Source organism: Aegilops tauschii, chromosome 4 (genome assembly GCF_002575655.3).
Source record: "Aegilops tauschii subsp. strangulata cultivar AL8/78 chromosome 4, Aet v6.0, whole genome shotgun sequence".
In the NCBI taxonomy this organism is placed as follows: domain Eukaryota; kingdom Viridiplantae; phylum Streptophyta; class Magnoliopsida; order Poales; family Poaceae; genus Aegilops; species Aegilops tauschii.
Window position 1 is genome coordinate 224235164 of NC_053038.3, and position 8823 is coordinate 224243986.

General features: G+C 40.1%; 1 long non-coding RNA gene across 2 annotated transcripts; it reads right to left on the reverse strand.

Annotated features, from left to right (window-relative positions):
* Positions 1-5586: 5586 nt before the first annotated feature.
* LOC109745521 (uncharacterized) lies at positions 5587-8484 on the reverse strand. 2 transcript variants are annotated; one of them, XR_002228576.4, is made up of 4 exons: positions 7923-8452; positions 7442-7558; positions 6625-6745; positions 5587-6185 (listed from the first exon to the last, which is right to left on the reverse strand). It is a non-coding gene; the product is annotated as an uncharacterized lncRNA (long non-coding RNA). The 2 variants fall into 2 exon arrangements; XR_002228575.4 differs by lacking the exon at positions 6625-6745 and having other exon boundaries at positions 7923-8484.
* Positions 8485-8823: the final 339 nt, after the last annotated feature.

Sequence of the window (8823 nt, forward strand, 5' to 3'; positions counted from 1 at the left end):
AGTCTATTACCAAAATCGGTCTCACCGAGTTTGTGTAATCGGTCTCACCGAGATTACGTGATGCCCTAACCCTAACGAAATCGGTCCCACCGAGTTGACGTGTCGGTCCCACCGAAAATCCTAACGTTCACATTTTGAACTAAATCGGTCCGACCGAGTCTCATGATTCGGTCCCACCGAGTTTGGTAAATTCTGTGTAACGGTTAGATTTTGTGTGGAGGCTATATATACCCCTCCACCCACTCTTCATTCGTGGAGACAGCCATCAGAACATGCCTACACTTTCAACATACATTTTCTGAGAGAGAACCACCTACACTTGTGTTGAGGTCAAGATATTCCATTCCAACCACATAAATCTTGATCTCTAGCCTTCCCCAAGTTGCTTTCCACTCAAATATTCTTTCCACCAAATCCAATCCTATGAGAGAGAGTTGAGTGTTGGGGAGACCATCATTTGAAGCACAAGAGCAAGGAGTTCATCATCAACACACCATCTATTACCTCTTGGAGAGTGGTGTCTCCTAGATTGGTTAGGTGTCACTTGGGAGCCTCCGTCAAGATTGTGGAGTTGAACCAAGGGAGTTTGTAAGGGCAAGGAGATCGCCTACTTCGTGAAGATCTACCCGAGTGAGGCAAGTCCTTCGTGGGCGACGGCCATAGTGGGATAGACAAGGTTGCTTCTTCATGGACCCTTCATGGGTGGAGCCCTCCGTGGACTCGCGCAACCGTTACCCTTCGTGGGTTGAAGTCTCCATCAACATGGATGTACGATAGCACCACCTATCGGAACCATGGATAAAAAATCTTCGTGTCAACATTGCGTTTGCTCCCTCAAACTCCTCCCTTTACCTTAATATGCAATTGTTTTACATTCCGCTGCTATACTCTTAGAATTGCATGTGTAGGTTGATTGCTTGACTTGTGCTAATTTGCTAAAATCTGCCAAGAACTAAAACTGGGAAAAGGCTAGATTTTTATTTGGTCAAGTAGCCTAATCACCCCCCTCTAGACATACTTTTGATCCTACAAGTGCTCGACAGGATCCCGTCGGTAGCAGATGTGCGACGTTTCCTCTTCCCCGCCACCGTTGCTCCTTGGTCCTTGCCGCAGCCACTCATGCGCGTCGCCGCCTGGTTTAGGTCAATCTCTTCTGTATATGAGAGGTCGTCCGATGTGGAGCGCCACTAGCCTCAAGGGAGATTTTGAGGAGGCCGGGTCTTGGAACACCGAAGACATGTGCTTGTGTCAGCTTAATGCCGCTTAATGCCACTCCGCCACTGCAGGTTATTGGCATAGGTTCAGCCGCTCTCCTATTGTTTTGTCCATCAAAAATGATTGTTGGACTGAAAATATTTATCACTTGCAGTTCTATATAATTTGACAATCCTGGTATTCATTGCTCCCAATTGCTTGAAGTAAATAATTAGGTTAGTACATTTGGTGGAGTTGTACGATGTGAAAGAACAATGTTTGTTTCTGTCAGTTAGTAACTGAAGAATACATCTAAACTGACTATCGTCAAGAATGCAAATTAGTGATATAAATGATGCTATTTAAGGATTAAGATGTACGGATTAATGAATCCATTAGAATCCAAGAACATTTTGGTGGCTCCTTTTTTTTACTATGTATATGTAGTTGGCCGTACAAACAATTCTTTGTATCTTGGAAAAGTTCCTTTTTGTTAGTGTACTGTGAAATCTAATATAAATGTCCATTTACTGTGTTCCTCCGGCACACAATAGTGTAGTTTAAGAAAGAGGATAAATATTGCAAAAGAGCTGATAACTTTCTCCCTTATGTAGATTACTAGATTATGATTGGCGCGCCTTGGTGCGCCCGTCTATTTTGGCAATAAATGATAGGAATTTTTATAAATGCAAGGAGACAAAAGGTAAACATAATTGAATCACAAAATGTTGAAAAAGGATACAATAGTCTGACAAAAGTTGTTTCATAAAAGTTATGTATACAATCTACATGTCCAGTTGTAGCTTTGGCTACTTTCAAATGAAAATGTCGAAAAATAAATTGACATAATAGCACTCCCTATAACTTAAACAACATCTAAAAGCTAATAGGGTTGATCAAGAAGCAACATCTAGCCTTCAATCAGTGGACTAATTGTAGTAACCTGAACAATAATATGCAGGAAACCGTAAAAGTTATACTTCAGGATTCAACTAAACATCCACATACGGATTAACTCTGCCAAAGCCGCTCGATGGAGCCTACGCATTTTGTGAGTGGCGTAGTACACACTACATGACATATCAAATAATTGCCGAATCTAAGTTCTAAATCTGAATTTCTGTAGAAGAAAATCATGCATGTGTGCACCTCTGATAAATGATATCATAATAATTTCCACATGGAAAGAAAACCATACATGGTTATTCTTATGCTTCAGGAAATCAAATGTATATATAAATGATTCATCTTATGCTTCAGGAAATCAAACATATATAACTATCAATGGTGAAGATGTGTGCAGCGTATTGGCGAAAATCATTCGTACAATCCAGAAGACAAATAACTTATTTAATAGAGAACAAAACTTGCAAGTAACTAAAAGTTACAACAAGAATCCATGCAATATATTGGAGGTAAATCCGACCTGAAATGGAAATAGAGAAGCATTGCATGACCTCTCCGCATATCAAAACCTATATTATTTTCCTTACACTTCAACACCTATTGAGTTACAAGCTACACTACTTTTGCGGATGATTTATAAGCATTTGAAAATTAAAGAAGAAAAACATGCATATAATATGATCATATATATATATACATCTGGCGCATAACAGAATATTATTCTGTTACCCTACTTGAATTGATGGTTTCACGCGGTTGTACTGATGATTTTCATCTCGTCGAACTAATCATTTTTTCGTCGGAACAGGGCGTGTAATATATCGTTGGAAAGCTCTTGACATCTACATTACAAATATATAGGAACATTTTGTAAAACCATCAAGGTTTAAGAGCAGTTTTGAAAAAATCGTCTTTTTCAAAACCGAAAACGCGAATCGTATTTTGGACTCAATTTCCAAACGGTTTGACAGAATTGAGAAAATAAGATGGCGTTGGAAAGATAGTAAAAATCCGCATCTTCCATTTATCTATTATTTTTTCAAATTCTATATAATTTAAAAGTAATTTGAAAAACGGTGAACTTCTGGGCGAAACATCTTTTCGCTTTTTTTGCAAACATTTTGTCGGATTGACCCAAATAATACAGCGTTGGAAAGCTATGGAAAATGCGCAACTTTTTCGTATTGAAATGTTTTTCTAATTCCTTACGATTTAAAAACGAACTCGAATACGGTCAAATTTGATTTTGAACGCGATTTTTTAGAAAATTTTATCGAAATGAGGCAAATAATATACCGTTGGAAAGATATCGAAAATGCGAAACTTGGTCATGTTGAACGTTTTCTTAAATTCGCAACCATTGAGGAGTAATTTTGAATATGGTGAGACCCGTCGTGCTGTTTCCCGAGAAAAAACGGAGTACTTATACTGATCTATGTGCATATTTGTACTGAGGTATTTTTCACAGAGTGATTTTGAATGGTTCCGACAAAAGAGTACTTGAGCTGATGTTCGTATGGGTTTGTACTGAGCATGTTTTCACAAACTAGAGTTTATTCTGTTTTTTATATGGTTCTCGTAATTTTATAACAGTTTACGGTATCATAGTCTCCGAACATGCATGGTTTATATCGTTGAACTGAATGATGTTTTTTCAAAGGAATTTTTTTTGTTTGTTTCTTTTTTTAACTACTTTTTTTGCAATGATGTTTTGGACTTGTCTTGTTTTGCAACTTGAACTTTTACCGTTGGAAAGATGGTGAATAGAAGAAACATTTTTCATGTTGAACATTTCTCTAAAAACTCCTGCTGCAGCTACACTTGAACTTACGCGACACATTTTTGAAAGCATCTGATGTTCAGAATATGCTATATGAAAAGAGGAAGGGGTAACACACTAAGAGACATAGGCAAAAGAGAGAAAATCATGATCTATTAGCTAGGATATTTATGATGGCAGTGACATACATGTCAAACCTTTCCCACCAAGAAGTAGCAGCGGGGTTCTACTATCAGTGAGGAGATGCAAAAGAAATGTAACTATACATTGAAAATTCCATTAAAAGCATTAAAAAGTTCCTACTATTGGCCATTTGCGATGCAACTTAGAGGCTTGAAATACACAAGCATCATGAGAGAACTGAATCAAATAAAGTACCTTTCGTCCTGCACCTATCAACTTTGCATTATATGTTGCACGAATCCCACCTTGAACAGCTTGTTAACATTGCTAGGAATTTTCTAAAGTACACACCCGTTGACAGGCAACGGAAGGATAGCCAAGGTGTTGGTCTGAGTTGAATTCCATCACCCTTGCCCACACTGTGCATTGGTGGTGGCCATACTTGCATGTACTGCACAGCAAACCAACCCAAACGAATTGCCGGTGGAGGCTGCCGGACGAGGTGAACTGATGTTTTTCTCTCATTCAATTGGTTTAATATAGGTAGTTGAACATTTTTTATCTACCGCTTGCAACACATATATCAACACAAACAAAAATATAGCCTTTGCGACGCAGTATGAACTTATATATTTTACTTCCCAAAATTTCATGTTTTCTGAAATGTACTTATATATTTATTCTCTTTGAACTTACCAGAAAGTTTGGAGTCAAGAAACCACCAAACTTCCAAAGCGCAAACTTTTCAATGTAATCTTCATTTTATTCAACTTTTATCGATATAAAATTGATGGTTTTTTGTAACATAAGCACTAGAACAGCTATCAATATATAAATTGGTGTTTTTTTTGTAGGTTTTTGGGAAAGAGAATTCATGTTTTGCAACTATATAAAAGTTGAACATATTAATAAATTGAACTGATCTGTTATGTTTTATAACGCAGATTGTACTGTTCATTACAGACTGTTGATATAAATACATATTGAAATTCTACACTAAAAGAAAATTCACTAATAAATAACACACTCTTAAGCAATCAAATAAGTGTTGCATGAAATACATCAAATACTGAGAGCAATCTAATAAGTGTCACACAAAAATGGAGGAAAGTGCAAGAACTATTAAAGCATGGAATACGTTTGAAGTAACCAGGAACACGGCATCAAGAATTGAACTGAAATAATTTTTGGTATTTGAACTGAACAAAAGAAATTGGATGCATGATGACTCTGACTCTCATCCATGATCGCGTCTTTGAACTGAACTAAGCATCCCCCCAGCTGCTGCTACATGATAATGTTAGCATGCCTCATTCTCTATCACAAACACACAGGGGGGCGAATGACTCTGACTCTCAGTCGCTGGCTAGCTTACCTAGATGATAGGGAGAAAGTTGACCGGGATCTAGGGGCAGAGCTCGGGGTGGCCTGCACGCAGCTCCTTGAGCGACCAACGGTGGAGCATGTAGTTGGACTATCGAGCTAGAGGTCCTCAATCCAGCGGCTCCCCTCCTAGGCTCACTATTTTCCGCTAAAGCGCAGGGTGTTGGAACGAACAGAACAAGGTAGAAACAATCAAACAATTGATGACCCGCAAATAAATTTTGTCAGCGTTGTATGATGTATAGGCCACAATGTATTGTATGATGTCAGTGTTGTATGATGTAGAGCCCACAATGTGCTACATCATATAACGAGAGCCACACCTAAATGAGGCACAAAAGCTAGCAGCATCAGCATACGAGAACTACACGCATCACTTCGAAATAAACTTCAACAGGAAGATCAACTCATCTGCTAAACCTGCATTTCCAGAGAACAAATCGATCCAGCGCCACCTCACCTTTCTTAAGCTTTGACAGACTTCCCCGGAATGTGACCGTCGCAGTGCCCCACCCCACCTCCGACTCCCCTTGTAGCATCAGCAGTGGCGCGCTGTTACTGCTGAAGCAGCGGCCTTCCCTGCTGATGCAGCTCGTACTGCAGCGGGGATAGGAGGCCGTGAGGGCGCGAAGAAGAGCCTGGGGCGCTATTCATGATGGCGGGCTTTGTTCGTGGCTAAACTTGGCGGTTTTCCATCTGCGCGACGCGAGATGCCATTTGGAGATCTGTATCTCCTTATATAGATGCCATCTGGGCGTGGCGAAGGACTTTTTTTTGCAGCCTGTACGCAGGATTTAGCCTGTAGGTGCGATTTAGGTGGGAGGGTTAGTAAAAAAACATAAGTTCAGGCTGAAATTTAATATAAGGGAAGGAGGAAACAAAGACATGGCAAATATTGGGCCAAAGGGATTCCGGAAAATCATACTGTGCCAACGAAGTACTCCCTCCGTCCGGAAATACTTGTCGAAGAAATGCATAAAAATGAATGTATCTAGAACTAAAATACATCTAGATACATCCATTCCTCCGACGAGTATTTCCGGACGGAGGGAGTAGTAACTATTTATCCATGCACTATAAGAAAGTCACCGATGTGAGGATCCATGTTTCAAAATTATGATTTGCTACTCTTCCCCAAAGCTTAATTCAAATATACAAAAACTTATAACTAATTGATGGGCCTTAGATGGAACTAAATGTTATAACACAAACAGGTGAATGTTAATAAATGGAAGTACCTAGTAGAAGCAAAGGTTGTTGTTCACATTCTCTTCAGAAGCATGCATCTTATTGATAAAAGCACACACCAGCAAGAAGTGTGTTGGCATAACAATATTCAGTTTCCGACCCCTTTTTCCACTTCATAGAAAAATAACATCATTGTAGTGGACCAAAATGAAGTCTAGCCTCTCAATGAGAATGAAGCAACATCAAGGATAGATGCAAATAAGCAGAGGTAGAAGATAAGAAATCAGTTGGCACACATGAAGAACCAAAGGCACTATGTTGTTTAGCTTCAAGGTAAATAACAAATAATGTTGCTGACAGGTTATTTGCAACCCATGTGGCATAAAAGTGATCTGCTTAAATGTAAGCAATCCTTTCTTGAACAACATTTCACAGTGTGTGCAGTTCAGAATTCTTATTGAATTTAAACTTAAATACTTATGAATTAGAAAGTCTAAAGCGAATTCTAAACTTGTAATTTCAAGTCTATATTAATCGCTTCACCAAATACATAGTTTAGGATTGAACTGTTTTCATTTTAGAAAATTGCCTGAACATTATGGGAGCAGTACATTGTTCCTCTTCAATTTGTTTCTATATATATTTGGGATTATCATTGTACTGATCTTATCATCAAATAAATGCATCTTTTATTTTCACGTCATTCTTCCTAGATGCACACTCCCTGCATATTGCCATGTTCATCAGTACAATGAAACTAATGATACTACAAAAATCAAAAATAACATCATAGATTGCTAGATAATAAGAGAAAATAACGTGGGAGCATAGAGGAAGAACAAGATTATTGATCAGAGAGGACAGTACCTGCAAACTTGTGAGGTTTTGGGGGATATAGGGTGGCGAATCAGACCAAGGAGGACAAGTTGCAGGTGGCGGTGGTGTCGCCTCGGATCTGGTACGCCATCCGCCGCTTCTTGGATGCTAAATAATGTCCAATCAGTTTGTTTATTTGCATCAAATTAGGATTCAATGTATATAGTTTTCAATACTAATAGCTAATAAAAATCTTCACTTATATATAAATGAAGGATACAATGTAAATAGCTTTTTAATTGTCCTACTTTTATAAAAAGCAAAAATTTCAGCCTTGACATGATCTCTATTGTATTGTGCCCATGATCTCCACTGTATTTGCCAATATCATGTACAGCCACAGTGCGTGGAAAAAATCAAACAATACAAACATGTTGACTTGGATGGATAACTCACTGCTACTTGGCCCAAAAACTCTTGCTGGAAATTGAATCAAAGGTAGTAAACAAGGAGATGGATTTGGGATGCGCACCTTGCAAACAATTTGGGTGGACTCTGACTTCATTTTATGGTTTGATGCCACGATGACGAGCTCAGTCCGCTGGCTTCTGCCAGTTCAACGTTTCCCAGTGGAATATGTGGTGCCACGAGGATTGGTGAGGGACCGGCGAGGAGGATGGATGAGCCTGCAGCCCCAACACCACAGGTCCACAACTGTGCCGAGCTGTGCGAAACACATGGTGCGGGTGACGAAGATGATAGATCTTCGTGCCACGGGTCCTTGTCTCCAGCGCCGCTGCTTGACCTCCAACCATCTCGTCACAATTGCCCATCCCTCCTCGATCTCCTATGCTCTCCTTTGTTGCGCCAACGTTGATACTCCTACCGCTGGAATCCGTCGTGGATTGGGATGAGAGCTCCTGGATGGCGCCGAAGGACTCCAGGAGCCACAGATTTGCACCTCGGTGGTGGCGGACCTCAACAAGTTCTGGTCTGTTAGGGTCGGGAGAGAGCTCGGGGAGAGGAGCGGGACCCGTGGCGGCGGCTGGCGGAGTTCTGGATAACGGGGTCATCGGGCGTCCGGGCTATATAACATTGGCCGGACTAATGAGCCGTGAAGATACAAGATAGAAGACCTTTCCCCGTGTCCAGATGGGACTCTCATTTGCGTGGATGGTAAGCCAGAAGTTCGGATGTATAGTTTCATTTCTCTGTAAACCGACTTTGTTTAACCCTAGGCCCCTCCGGTGTCTATATAAACCGGAGGGTTTAGTCCGTAGAGGCTATCATAAATCACATAAGCTAGACATCTAGGGTTTAGCCATTACGATCTCGAGGTAGATCAACTCTTGTAACCCTCATACTCATCAAAGTCAATCAAGCAGGAAGTAGGGTATTACCTCCATTAAGAGGGCCCGAACCTGGGTAAACAT